At 41.2% G+C, this 15505-nt stretch overlaps 1 protein-coding gene across 1 annotated transcript in view; it reads left to right on the top strand.

Annotated features, from left to right (window-relative positions):
• The first annotated feature begins 356 nt into the window (after window positions 1-356).
• Window positions 357-15505, top strand: part of prickle1b (prickle homolog 1b) — a 142716-nt gene continuing 127567 nt past the window's right edge. The window contains exon 1 of the mRNA XM_048549484.2: window positions 357-652. The gene's annotated coding sequence lies outside the window, so the exon portion shown is untranslated. The remainder of the gene's footprint in view (window positions 653-15505) is intronic.

The raw sequence follows: 15505 nt of genomic DNA, 5'->3' as shown, positions 1-15505 counted from the left end.
AAATTAATAATGTTTCACCCCTGCATCATCATCACTCAGTAAATAATTTTGCAGGAAAGATCTTTCAGGCATCGCTGAGGCATAAAGCATAAATTTAAAAAAAACTTCTGCTGCATAATTTATCGTTAAATAATTCCCGGAACTGGTGAAAGTTATCTTTCCGTAGGACCATAGCCATGTGATACCGGTCGTTTGAAACTAAACCTGAGGAGGATGCCTACCATTCCGTGTGATGGGATCCTGTTCCAGGTTTTCATCCCAACTGTGGTAATTCAGGCTCCTTGGATTGGATGGGATTCGGTATTTCAGCCAATAGGTTGACAGTGATGTTAATGTAATTTCACTCTTTAGGAAAGCTTTGAGATCATTACAGGGGAGGGAGACAGAACGACAGTCTTGATCATTCCTGAAGCCAACTCCGCTAGCTGAACGCTTAACCAAGCACTTTCTCACTCCTTTTCCAGACTCACCCCGAAACAAAACAAAAATGTCTCCAGTCATTTTGTGCTGAACTTGTGCCTACCTAACTTGCGGAAAGAGCAACAGGACGCAACTGAGAATCGGAATCTGCAGAGCAAATGCGATTGTGATCGATTTTACAAGGAATATTTCAACCCATCTCTCTCCCTCTGCTTATGTCAACTTGGCTGGAGTAAGTCTGAGATTTTCTTCTATCTTTTTTGTTTGTTTTGTTTCATTTTTGATGTCTGTTTGATAGCTGAAGGAATTTCATCAGCGCTGGCAGGAAAAGAAAATGTTATATCGGTTTTCATTGGTCTGGCATTTACAGTTCTGCAAGGCAGATGATGAAAATGCAGTCACGGTGTGACTACCTCCTGTGTGTTTAATGTCACCTTTCCTTCACAGATATAATGAGATCCAACAGTGTAAGAAGAGTAAGCGTAAAAGGGAAATGCCCTTCGGCCACTTGTTGTTCTGAAAAGCTTCAAAGAGACTTCTGTTGCGGAGATGTTCCGACTTTTGTTTGTTTATTTTCTTTCGTTATTGAACTTCATTCCTTAGACATGAGACCTTTAAGAAAACATCGTGCTGTGATGGCCAAGGCAAAGGACTTGCAGGGAAATTGACTAGCTGTGCACTGCTAACATTTACATTTACATTTACATTTTTAGGCCGAACTTGTGAAGGCAATGTGAATTATCCAGTTTATTTTAGTTGCTTTGCCAATTAGGAGTTTTGCACCCAGATGCGTTGAGGTCTGTAGGCCTAAGAGTTGGGGCTGTTTTCTAGCACCAGACTCCAGATGTGCAAGCAGCTGTTGTCTGTCACTTGGACGCCAAGTGGTCATTTTCTGTTAAGTCCAGGCAATTTCCATTATCCTCAGCCGTAACATGTCAGGGTTCCTCTCCTCCTCACCAGTGAAATTCTTTCTTCATCCCCGTTTGGGGAGAGGGGGAATTTCCTTCCCTATCGTCAATCTGAATTTAAAGCTCTCTTTTCTCTTTATGTGACAGTTAGTGGGATCTATTTGGAATTAAGCAGTCAGTTTCAATAAAGGGACAGGCTGGTGCTCCCTGAATTAACATAGCTCTGAAAAGGCTGATGCAATATTTGTCAAGCCCTTTCTCTCCGACAATATTTACTCCCACCAGGGGATTGTAAACTTACACTAACCATTTATCAAGATGTCTGTCTGAGGGTCGATGCAGCATGTCTTCAAATTTACCATAGGGCTCAAATTGACCAAGTCTCTGCTTTAAAGACAGACGTCTCTCTTGAACTGATGGAAGAGTTCAGAGAGAATCAAAATACCTTGCACTGTTAGTATGGGAAACTTGTTTTTTACTGTTCAAGATCTCATAGAATGCAGGATCTCTCAAAAAAAATTGAGTGCGATGTTTGCACAGATGATTTTAAGGTCAGTGTCAAATCCCATTTGTACTTAAAGAATGTATGTGTTTCCTAAAAGAATATACAGGCTTTATTCTTTGCAAACCCAGATGTGATTCTCTCTGTTTGAAGTAGTGTCTTCAATGCAAAAAAAATCCAACTTTTCGTCAGTGGTACTTAATTGACTGGGAGGAACCATCGTGACTCCTACTGGAAACTGTCTTGTCAGAAAAATCTAAAAGGATTAGTAATCCAATTAGTTTCATATTCTGACATTGTGTTAATCCTTGCAACAAGTAGTACTTCTTGTTTACGGCTTGTGTTTCTAATAAGTACAAAAAGTACAAGGGCAACGGGGAGGGGGAAGGAGTGAAAGACAAGGTTGTGTAACAGTGCAACAGAACACAAGTATACACACAGTTCCTTTGACTGGAAAAGCAATGTATTAAAATATACTCTCAAATGAGTGAGAGAAATGCAATCTGTAGGATCCAGCAGTTTCACTTAATAAGAGCCTTGTATATTTGCAGTAGAACTATTTAAGCTTTTGAGAAAAAGAGAATGTTTGTTTAAAATGCTGTGAGGTTTTGTGTTTGAAAGAAGAGTCTGAACTTGAACAGAGCTTTTAATCCATATAGAAATAACTCAAAGCACTATAAATACAATGAATTAGATATATTTCAAACAGTGACTTGTCATGTAGGTAATAAATAGGTTATTAACTTTAGTTCAGGGGTGGGATTGGCTGAAGCAAAATGTCTGAATTTCTTTGTGAGAAGGAGTCGTTTTGTTTTTGATGTTTTTTATGATTTCTAGTGGAATGCAAATGCTTCAATGCTACAATTAATTATTAGACCTCCAGTAGGTAGAAACATTACTTTTTCAGTTTGTTTATCTCTATTACCATCAAGGCTCTGTGCCAGTGCATTGGGGTCACTTTGGTGATCTAATGTTCCTAGGGTTATCGGAACATTAGTTTTATTTTTAAATTTGAGAAAAGGGATTTTTTTTCTGAGCAATTCTACAAACACCATTGTACAGAACCATAGTACATAATAACATAGTGTTTGCTGTTGATTAGTATGGAAGGCATAAGATGGCATAGTTCTGGAATAGGGACGATGAAGCTGCATTAGGACAGGTGGCATTGCATGTGCAGCAAGGGAATGAGATAAGTGAGTCCTGAAGGAACCTTTATATATCACAATAAAAACAGGGATAAGAGAACCAACATGGCATCTAACTAGCCCACATTGTCCTGGCCACCCATTTGGAGCTCTCACTCTATTTGTGAAGGCATCAGGCTCACTCTGTCCTGCACCCCATGCCCTGGAGCAGATTGCGCCATTTGCTATTCCAATGCTCCAGAAAATTTCTGACTCTCTTTGCAAAAGTATGGGCTTTTGGGCTGTTCCCTCTGCTCCTGCCCTGCCAAACTCAGTAAAGGATTGGGATCTGTCCCACCGTCCCTTTCCCCAGACTGCTGAGCCCACTCAAACCTTGGTTTCTACTTGCCCTACTCTACCTGGCCTGCCAAGCCTGGCAGAGAGCCTGTAACTTCTCCACACTATTTCTCCAACATCACCCCAGCCTCTGAACAACACACCCTCCCACCCCTCACCTCCTGCCGCCTTTCCCTCCCCAAGGCTTGTCATATCCTGTGGTTTAACCAACTGACCAGCAGGTTAGCTCACCTTCCTGCTGGGATGAATGATAGGAGCTTGGCCTGGGCTGATGCAAAGAAGAGTGAACACTCTCTCCTTAAATTTTCTTTTGCCCATAGGCTAATCAGCATTTCTATTTATTCTTTTAGGGGATATGAGCATTGCCAGCATTTGATCTAGTGGATCTCAATCCCAAGGATGTGATTGTTGGTCTTAGTGGTATTAAGTGAAGGCGAGGCAGTATAGTTCTCATTCCTGATTGTCGAGTGACTACAATTTGAAGCAAGTGTGTGGGAATGTGCATGCAGTTGTGTGGTTTGCCAAACCATTTTGGAGGGCAGTGAAGAGTCCATCACATTGCCGTGGCTCTGGAGTAGCCCAGACCAGGTAAGTTCGGGGGGGCTGATTTTATCTTTGAAGGACATCAGTCGACCAGATGGTCTTTTCACAACAATCCACAATAGTTTCATGGACACTATTACTGAGACAATTCCAGAACTGTTCATTGGATGCAAATCCCACCAGTCGCCACAGCATTAACCTGGATCTCTGGATTATTAGTCGTGACATCACAGTTATGCCACTATCTCACATTATCTGCATTGTGCCATTTCCCATTCTCATCATGCACACATGTACACATGGCACATGTGCATTCCCACACACTTGCTTCAAATTGTAGTCACTTGACAATCAAGAATGAGAACTTTACTGCCTCGCCTTCACTTAATACTGCCAAGACCAACAATAGCATCCTTGGGATTGAGATCCACTAGATCAAAATAAACGTTTAAAAACTTGTACGTGGATTCTTCCTGATCTGCACCTTCAATAACTGAGTAGTCATAGTCACTGAACCTCCTGCAAATGCATTGTGCCTGTCTCCTTCCAATACCCATACCAAATTTAAATGAGAGAGAGGTGAGGTCCTCCCTGCTAGAGATTGGGAATCTGTAAACTAAATCCTTCCAGGAAGAGGTTTGTACACAGTGTCGGCTCGCACTCTAGTTTGTCATTGTTGGAGTGCCAGAAGTGCATGCAGGTGAGATATTACAGTAATTGCCATTACAGCCTCTCAGTCAAATATAAAATATTCACTGGCAAATTCAAAGGAGATTTCTCCTTGGTGTCTTAGCCAATATTTATCCCTCAACCAACACCACTAAAATAAACAAATGATCTAGTGATTATCATGTTGCTCTACTTCAGCTGCAAAGCGACTAGGGATAATCTGAAATCACAAAACACATTTGAGGAATAAAAGTCTAAATAGAGTGCAGAAAATCAGCTTACAACATTTTCTCCTTCCTGACCTTCGCTTAAAAACCAACCCAGCTTCAATTTTGTTTCTTATCTTGACTGTGAGCTGGATGGGTAAACCCAAATCAATTAGCACCTTGGCAATGAGGATGAGGAGACCACATGTTTTATAGCATGGGCTTCACATGTCCCAAAGCAAACTGTAACATAGACACGTCACTGAATGTTCAGACAGTGAATTGGACTTGGCCTGATTAACCCTGAGAGTTCACGGATACACGAAAACAAAACCCAACTTTGGCTGAATGAGGGAAGGCATGGCTACTATTGTCTACGCTCAGGGTTAATTCTTTAATTAAATTTACAGACAGCTGATTCCACTTTTAAAAGAAACAAAGAAAAGTGACAGGATAACATTGCCTTTCATAGTGAAAAGTGATAAATCACACTCTTCTATCGCGTCTCTGCACTAATGAGCCCTGGTCATAGCACAAGGATGCCTGAGAGTAAATCGTGGTCTGTACAGAAGACTACTATTCATCTTCACAATGAACAGTGCTGTCACAAGTTGACTCTGGTAATAATGTCGGCTGTTGGGGACAGCATAGAGACAGGGCTATTCTCTGGCAAGTTTCAGAGGACAGTTGATAGTGGCAGCAGGAGGGAGGAGATGCGAGGCTAATGTAGAAAGCGGTGTCCAGAGGAACAAGCAGAAATTATTAAAAGGGAGAACTCTCTGAGCCTGAGGAATTGTAATTTTGGCCCTCATCCACCAAGCAAGAATGTGTTTAATTAAAATCTGTGCCAAAACAGTAAAACTTTGCCATTTTTGACAATAGTGCCTTGAAAGAACCTATCTCCCAAATTGCAAGTACCATAAGACTCAATGTTCCAGAGGAAGTAGGCTGTAATTTGTGGCTGTAAGCCATTTTCACAACCTAGTGAAGTATTTCCTTCAGAATATGGTGTGGGTTGATCATTGTGAGTAGGATTATTGGATGACACTGTCTAATCTTTTATCCAAACAGAGATGTAGCACAATGTTTAAGTAAGGAAACAAACCTTGAAACTGACTGAGCACCAACTGAAGACTGACCAAGAGGAAAACACTTCCTTTCATCATTAATAAGATGAGGGCATCGCTGGCCAGGCAGCATTTATTGCCCATCCGTAATTGCCCAGAGGGCAGTTGAGAGGCAACCACATTGCTGCGGGTCTGGAGTCACATGTAAGCCAGACCAGGTAAGGATAGCAGTTTCCTTCCATAGTGAACCAGATGGGTTTTTCCCGACCACTGGCAATGGATTCATGGTTATCATTAGATTCGTAAATCAAGATATTCCATTGAATTCAAATTCCACCATCTGCCATGGCAGGATGTGAACCTGAGTCCCTAGAACATTACCTGGATCTCTGGATTAACAGCCCAGCAATAACACTGCTAGGTCATCGCCTCCTCTGTGTGCATGTTGTGCAAGTGATATGCATGTCCTAACATTGATCACAAGAAACTCAAGTCTTTCTCATGTCTCCTGCGTAGACTAAGATTGCAAAACCCTTCAGGAGAAAAAAAATTCTGTGCCGCTTCCGGCTGTCAACTGTGACACGTCAGAAGTGTGAGCTCTCCCCATCCATTCTCAGCAACAATTTGGGGCAGTTTGTTCTTGCACTCCCTCGGCAACCATTTCCACATTTACTGCCAGCTGTCTTGGCAGTCGCTGAGTTATATGCACTGAACTTAGGCACAAAGGTGATTCAAAGTTTATAGGATATCAATAGCAACCTAAAGATTCCTGAGTGGCAATGTGCTAGAAGGAGCTCAAGTCCTCTGAAGCCAACTGCTTGAACTGCTACTGTTTTCTACATCATTGCAGAGTGCAGTTAAGAGACAACCACGTTGGGTTTGAAGTATCACTTCAGTTAGATCAGGTATAGACAGTAGTTTCCTCCCCCGAGGTTTTCATACTTGTTTCACTGCTTCACAGTGACTTCCATTCAGTTCAAATTCTTACTGAGATTTGAACTCACATTTTGCAAATTTATAATCCATTAACAATACCACTACATTATCATGCTTTGACTAAAATATGTGCAAAACACTCTCCGGGTCTCTCTCATATGTCCTCCTGGACAGACTGGATGTGTTTCAGTGCTCATGAGATAAATTCTTCTTTTAACCCAACACTAATCATTCTGTCGGGGGTGTAACCCAACGTCAGAATTTGAATTTATTGCAAAGGGAATAATTTACCTGGTAGCTGGTTAACATTCTTTGTTATGTGAAATGGCAGAAAAGCAAAACTAAAGCTTTGCCCAGGGCTGAGTTAGTGCACGCCGAGGGAGAATTCTGTGTGTTACAATCTGGGCACAGCTTCATAAACACATGGAGAGGCTTTATGAGGAAAGTTTGTACATTGATATATTTCTATGCCTCTTTTTGTGTGAGAGAAACATACGTTATACTTCAGCTACCCTTTGTAAGCAGTCACTCAATCACATTTTTAAATTGAGAGGAGATATTAGCCTAAGTAGGACCTTTGTGTGTTCAACATTTCTTTTTATAAAAGTAGACTGATCACTCACAAGGGTAAATTCAAATGGAAAACAGCTTGAACATGGAAACTAATTAGAGAGGAAGTCGCTGTGGTATTTAACATGGAGTTGGAAACACGCACTTTTGATTATTGATAGTTTCCAACAAAGCAGCAACAGAAACAACATTTTCTTCACAGACATCAGAACTTGGAGTTGGAGTATGCATTCAAAATTAGGACAAAATGCTTCACCTGACAGCTGTTCCCTCTACCATTTAAGACCCTTTGAACATTCCAGGAATTAACAAAGCCTGAGGTTATGGAAATATAAATCAGTTCTAAAAATGTTGGGGGAAACTACAGTATTGTTGGTTGCCTCCTTTAACTTGGGGCCTCAGGATCCAAGGGAATTCAGGCCCAGTCATTTGTCCGAGGGGTGTGGGAGGAACAAAAGGCCTTTTTAAGATCATTTTGTCTCCACCAAAGTTTGCTGGATAATTTGCAAATGTGCTCACCTCATGCTGCGGATTATTCATGTGGGAGTTAGCATTGTGCAGAAAGTGGGATTTCTGTTGTTACAGTTGCTGTAACGTTTATGTACTGGAGTCCAGCCTTACAAATCACATCTGATTTTCTGATTTACAGCACCCAGAGGTCAGCTTCGCCCACGGTGGTCCACTTCCTGACAGTCAGGTTTTCTTGGCTGAGATGCTCCTCAGCTATTTGAGATCTACAAGCTTTCTGCACACAGGGCAGATTTATCCTGCACTGCCGTACATTATCTGAGGTTATCTGCATCCCTTGCTTTGCAGTTATGCCCCTGACCAGTCTGGCTAGCATTCGCTCAAAATGTTTCCAATTAAATAAATTATTGGCATTGCCTGGCTGAGCGTATGCCAAAGAACATTTCCGAATGCATTTCAGGAATAAGACTTAATGTAAATTAAGGTATTTAATTGCATGTGATTCTATAATCTTTGCAGATTTTGGCCTCTCCTTTCAATGGCTGCAATTAGCTTGGATTTAAAATGTAAAAATTCCACTTAGTTCCACAAAAGTAGCTTTTTAGATTTGATTTGATCCAGCGAGGGAGTTATTTTCCAACAAAGATGTTTCTGCACTTGAATCGATTTGAAATATAAACTCTTAGAATATAGTGACGCAGTCCTAATGAGTTGAAAATCGTTTTCGGAAAAATTGCATTGTTCCCAGTTTGTGCTTTTCTCTGTTTTTTTTTGTTTTCATCTCTTGAAGATCCAGACTGGCTCGTGCTGGGATGTGCTTCCATGGGAAGCAGCTGCATGCAAGTTGCCAGTTAGTCTGCACCAATACAGAAGTGAATCTTGAATTAATGCCCATCTCCTGAACAGAATTAACTACTCATTTCGTATATAATAATCGAGGTGCTGGAGTATATTTCTGTGGTCACTAGCTGCTGGGATATGGTTGCGTGAATATTAGCTGCTGTGGTTTGGTTCCATTGTCTCAAGCTGCTGAACTATGGTTCCTGGAGCGAAGCTATCCAGGTAGCTGCTGTTTGTGTGAGGCCTGGAACATGACTATTGGCAAGTAAGTTGACCATCTCATGAAGCAGAGGGCATCACAGCATGACCCCACTCTATTGTTAGGTCTTATTTGACATCAGTCAGGAACAATGCCAGATTTGTCTCTTGCTTAGCAGCTACAGAGACCACAGCAAAATGTCATTTTCCATTCTCTGCCATTCTGGCTCAGGCTTTTCTTCTGTTAATTCTCAGGGATGAGGGCATCACTGGCTAGGCAGCACTTATTGCCCATCCCTAATTACTCAGAGGGCACCTAAGAGTCAACCACATTTGCTGTAGTCTGGAGTCACAAAACCCAGGTAAAGATGGCAATTTACTTCCCCTAAAAGAAATTAGTGAATCAGATGGGATTTTCCCTCAACAATTGGCAATGGATTCACAGCCATGATGAGACTCTCAATTCCAGGCATTTATTGAATTCAGATTTCACCATCTGGCATGGCAGGATTCAAACAGTGCCCCTAGATTCACAATCCAATGATCATGCCGCTGGGCTATTGCCTCTCCCTAGGTTAGTCAGTGTAGCTCAATTACCCAATGGTAAAGCTCACTGATTCTGGGAACACACAGAAATATATTTTAATACTTTTGCCCTTCTTATATGAACATAATACATATTAGCTGTAAAACATAGTGAAGTGTGTGTACGTGTACGTTTACTGATTCCATTCCAAAGAGGTCAGTATCTGAAACCGTTAGTCTATCTTTCCAAATGGTGCAAGGTGTACGATGGTTCAGTGGAATTTTTGGGGGCACCTAAGAAAGAGGACCTGGTGAGGTGAAATGTTACTGGGATCAGATAGGAATGTGGATTTGATGTTACAATCAAATAATCTTATGAAGTGGCAACGCAGGTTAGAAGGGGATGCCTTTGTTTAGATCCAGAACTACGATTTGCATGGCTGTGAACACAGCTGCACCTGCCTCGTTCACAGCCATTAAAAGTACACTGATCAACTGGGGAGGGGTGACTGTGTCTGCTTTGAAGCCATGATCCCCAGCATGATTATTCACATCAACATTCAATAAAGAATGCATGAAAATGCAACACATCTTTCAGGAATAATGTCCGTGTCTCCATTTCCTCCCTAGCCAACACATTGTGGGAAACATAAAGCCGTGATTGTTGCATCTGATATTCTAACAGGCCCCAAGGATTCGCAATAATTATGAATAATTACAGGAAACAATTTCATGTTTTGTTTTGAAGCAAAATAGAAATATCATCCATATCAACTTTGTGCTCACTTTTTAAATCAATCTTTGTTTTCTTCCACTAAATTGAAGTGTAAACCTTCCCCCACATTGACAGCTGAGGGGAGGGGAGTTTCTGCTCAGTGTCATACTACTTGGTTAACTGTGGTGATGTCTTCTGAAAGTATAGGGCCTTGAAGGCTCCAGCCTACTGGAGGTCCCCTGCACTGATGCAGGCATGTCCTCATCGTCCTCATACTGGTGACATTGATGGAGGGAATGAGGATGTGCAGCCCACATTGGGGTTGTCCTGAGATGAGGGCCCAAAGTCAGCTGGCATGTGCTTCTCCTCGTCCAGATGCAAAATGGCACCTCCCTGCCTCCTTGAGCTGAAAGGGGGCTCCTGGAAGGAGTTTGCAAGGCCCCTCACACCTCTCACTTAGCCGCTGTTGTATTAAGCTCATGGTGCATCAATGCAATGCAGGTCAGAGTATATGGACTATTCCATACCCAGCACAAGGTTGCTCAGAGTCCCTGGTATCTCTGACATACTTTTCCATTCCTTTGCCATTATGCCCACCAGGCATCTTGTAACCAAAACCAGAAGCCTATCATTAGCACGGGGCACAACAATGTCTTCTAATCTTCTGGAGACCTTGTTATTTGCTCCTACATCTGCTGGCACTTGTCTGTGGTGGGCTTACCAGCTTTTGCTCCTGAATTTACATGCACCACCTTGTTGGGTGTGGGCACACAGGGCCACCAAAGCAAAGGATGGTATATACTCTTGAGCACTGCCCACCTGATACCTCCTGCCCTTCCCCAGTGGCCTGGAGAAGAATGCGCAAGGGAGGCTGCAACCTTTAGACATTTCCACAAATGGCAACCAGTATTTGGGAAAGGATTCTGTTTGAACAGGAGATGCTGCACTGTCTACTGACAGCAGGTTTTACCAGTGAAAAGCTACCCGTCGCTTTGATTTTGCACACATGCCACTGGCACTTAGAAATGTAATTATAATCACAATTTGGAAAAGGTTGGAAGAAGGTAAGTGGGAGTGGCACTTAGTTCTGGAATATCATACCATTGACAAAATTCTAATCCCATTGTTTCATATAAACTCTTTTCTGTAGCTTTGTAGTGTGATCTGTCCTGTGAGTAAAAGACACATGTAGCTCATCATTAGACAGAGGTTGGTCAGCAGAATTAATTTCAACTCCAGCTCACTGATCAACTTCCTTTTTTCAGAATTTTTTTTAGAAAAGAACTGAAACCTTTTATTTTAAATGTAATTGAGGTACTTGCAAGTGAACTCCAGGAGGTAGGCTTTCCAGTCTGTTTGCCAGACTTCTACTGAAGTAACTGCTTGTGTTGTCCAATTAATAGGTTGTACTGTGAGTACTTTTTCACATGGCTTGTGAAGTAATTGCAAAGCCAATTACAGCCAAGGCTGGAAATCTCACTGTCGTGCAAGAAGGCCCTAAAAAGGAAAGAAGGTGGGAAAGGGCGGAAAGAAGAGAGCGAAATCTGCCACTTCAGTTTACTGAACTGTATTCAAATGGAAATCCACTGACCAGACAATATTCAGAGAGCGCTGGACTCTAGATTGAGACCTAAGTTTTTGTCCTGTCAAACTTGAAACACTGGAGTATTTGTTATAAACTCTGTTACAGCGCAATCACATCAAATGAGCAGGTGGCTGAACTCCTTATTCAAGTTAATTGGCTTTGATGTTTAATTTTGCTTTAATTGAAAGGGTGAAATCAAATCTTACCACTTCCAATTCACAAACCATTTGTTTCCGATTTTTCCTGGCTTGGTCTTCTGTACTTCCCATTCTGGGCAGAAAGTATTAAGAACAGGCATTAATGCAAGCTATTGTTGATCTAGCTTTATGCACCTCCTGTGCAGTTATAACCTTGTATGCCCGGCTTTGTCTAAGCGCCCTATGATCTGCATGTTCTTGTTTGCTATGATCTGCCTCTACTGCTCGCAAAACAAAGCTTTTCACTGTACTTAGGTACGCTACAATAAATCAAATCAAGTCAAATGAGATTTTAGAGATATATAGAGTGAGATTAAATGCAAACACTGCTATTTAACTAAAATTGTAAAATGCTGGAAATATTCAGCAGGGTCAGACGACGTGTGGACAGGGGACCTGAATTAGTGTTTAGGGTTAGTGATCTTTGATCGGTCTGTTTAAATGCCATGAATGTTTTCAAAGACTGAGAAAGCTGGCTTTCTCCACCTGCTCATCAACGTGGTGTCAGCAGGTAATTAACGCAAAGCTGAGACCATAAACATCCATCTAACTGATGCATGTGGATACAGATTGCTTCAGTACCTGAGAAGTTGCAAACATTGGGAAATTATCAGTCAAAATCCATTTCTGATGTTATGATTGAGGAAAAGTCATTGATGAAGCAGCTGAAGATACAAGAACCCAATGAACTACCATAAGGAGTTCCTGCAACAATGTCCAAGGAACTCCAGCAATCAAATTTACTCCATGACTCTGCCAGCGTGTAAATCCCTCTCATTCTCATTAACCTCAGTTTTGCTGGGCTGGAATGCAAGTTTTCTTTTTAAAAAAATTAAGTGGGTGGAGGGGGTGTACTCTGCTGCTGTTGGTTAAGTCTATTTTCCTCCCTTATCAGTGATAACCATGAAAAATAACCTGTAAAAATTTATTCATATTCTGTCTGCTTGTCAATGTTTTTTTCCCCCAAGATTGCTTCCCTGGTTTCATTACTGTCCTTCCAAAATCAGTTTTTTTTTGTTACTTTGATCATTGTGTCACATTCTCGATAATATCTTAAACCTTTATTATACCAGCATTGCTTTGATATTGCAATACGCTTTCTTCCATTATCTGTTCTGATTTAATTTTCACTACTTGGACTGAATTTGTAGCTTGTGTATGGAGCCTGAGTGAAAGATCTAAGTTTCAACCAATCTCATTCAGCAAGAGAGCAGTCTGTAACAATGGTGGTATTTTATACCACATCTTTAATTAAATGGGAGGAAATTTTTTACTTGTGCTTCATCTCAGCACTGAACATTTTATAGAAACAGCATGTGGAGGAAGAAGAGGGAAGGGCTGGTGGGGAGAAGGGATCAGAACCTGACTGGGATGCACAGCTATGAAATTAGCACAAGTGATTGACTACTTCCAGTGGGTAACCTGGAGCATTTAGTGTGAGACACAGATGTGGCTGACGGAGGACCTTTTGTCTTAATGACATTCATGTTCAGTTCTAGAGCTTGATAGATTTCTTCAAACAGGGCAAGAATGATCAGTGCACCAGGGTAACACAGTCATGTACTACAGCAATGTTATGATCATGCACAAGACTTTGGTATTCACATTCAGCCTTTGGAAGGTGAAATGCTTGCTGTCAAATCTATACTCCATTCGGACACCAGGCATGATGACTTCCTAGGTCACGTCAGAGTTCACCACTAGGAACATGCAGAAAGGGGTGTCTGCAAGCATGTATTCTTGTTTAACATAACTTTTGATGTGGGAAGAGGATGACATTCCCAGTCGGTCAGTACACAACTGGGACTCCTCGGCTTTCTCTTGCCACCAATTGTTCTCAATGCATTGGATCACTTTCTGCGTTTCCAAATTGGATTGTCAGTCAGAGGCTTCTAAGGAATTATTTCTGGGGTCATTCTGCCCGAGGTTGAAGGCAGCTCTCTTCTGGTTTAGCACATGTTCAATTGTGGAGCCAGTGTTGTCGAACCAGACTTAATACCCTGTGCCAAAGCAGAGCTGGACGATAGTTACACAAAGAAATTCACTGTTGCATCTCTGGTAATGATTGTATAGCATTGTAACAATGATCTAGAGCTCCAAGGACTGAACTTGGTCATCAATCCACTGAATTTGGTTTGCATTCTAGAGTTTGATGTGTAGAGCGTGTGTTTATGTTTAATGTAATTAATCACATGAGTCTTCCTTGTTTAGTTGATGTATATTAAACATTTTAGCAGGATGATATCCAGTGAAATGCATTAAAGTCTTGCCGAGTAAATATTAACTGGATGAGATATTCCTCATGACACCAGCTTCAAGAATAGCATTACCTTGTCTCACTGATGCTGGGAGTCTGGTGCTAACTTAGCCACGGTGCAATGCAATGTTTTAGCTAGCAGAAGACGCATTGTGCACTGGAGGGCATATGAATAAGTGTGTATGTCTGTGAGATGGATATCTTAAATCCAGGTGACTGGTGACTTCAAAACAAGTCAAACTTAGTACATGAAGGCCATATAGTGACCCTGAAGGAATGCAGCACTGTATGTGTTCAAGGAGAGAACAATTACATACACCGTGAGTGTTGTCCACGGCAATTTTTTTCAGTTCGGAATAAGTCTGATTATTGATTAAGCTCAATCAATAAATTCCATTGTCTCACACATTCAAAAAAGTAACTAGATAAAATTTGTTGTTTTTAAACTCACCAATAATGGCCAATTAAGGTTGCCTTCTATTGGGACTCAGAACTTCAACTTTCTTGCCAGCAAATCAGGCCCAGAATCTTGGCAGACAAATCAGTGAAGTTCTGAGGGAGAGCTGAATTTGTTGAAAATGTGGTCTTTCCAATGAGAATTCAGACCCTGGTGTTTGACTGCACTTTAACAGAGAAGAACAGACAGTTCTTTGATTAACTTGAACCACATCCATCCCTCAACCAACACCCCCAAAGTAGATTACTAATTTAATCTGTATCTCAACACTGTTTGACACCAAATGTATGTAAATTGTGTGCTGTAACTGCTGACAAATACGTGCACTAGTAATGAAGTGACTATGAAAAGTTTCAGGATTATCTTGCTGTCCAATAAATGCAAGCTCTTTCTTCATGCTGCCTATGCACCTGGATTAGGCAAAATAACATTAAGCTGGGGATATTGTTATTGTTTGGTGAACCGTTCCCACAGACAGATGAATTGCTAACATTTAGGAGCTCAGCCTAACAATAAACTATATGGGAAACAATTTGGTTGAGCATGGTATCCATTTGGTGCTCCTGCTGAAATCAGTGAATAGTAAAGCTGGATGTGATAAAACAGACTACTGACACAAACCTACCTGAGTCCACCTTGCTGGTTAAAGTTGAAGCTAATCATTACTGTCATCAGGTGATCTAACAACAAAATACATTTATATTACGCCTTTTCACAATCTCAGGACAACCCAAATTATGCGTCAGTAGACGAAATGGTCTGTCATCTATCTCCATGTCTGCTTCCTTAATGGATGCAATTGTAAACATCTGTCAGAGGCATAAGGCCAACAGACCAGGGTTCAGTAAAGCTGACCTTTGGACTATAATTATTGTATTGTACAAGGTATTGCTATAATGTAATATGGGTTCATTAGTTTTGGTACTGCTTTTAACTTTTTTTAAAGCTTGACACCTCA

The sequence above is a fragment of the Stegostoma tigrinum genome, chromosome 18 (assembly GCF_030684315.1).
Source record: "Stegostoma tigrinum isolate sSteTig4 chromosome 18, sSteTig4.hap1, whole genome shotgun sequence".
Taxonomy (NCBI): Eukaryota; Metazoa; Chordata; class Chondrichthyes; order Orectolobiformes; family Stegostomatidae; genus Stegostoma; species Stegostoma tigrinum.
The sequence above is the reverse complement of the archived record's forward strand: the minus strand, read 5'-3'. Positions and strand labels throughout refer to the sequence as shown.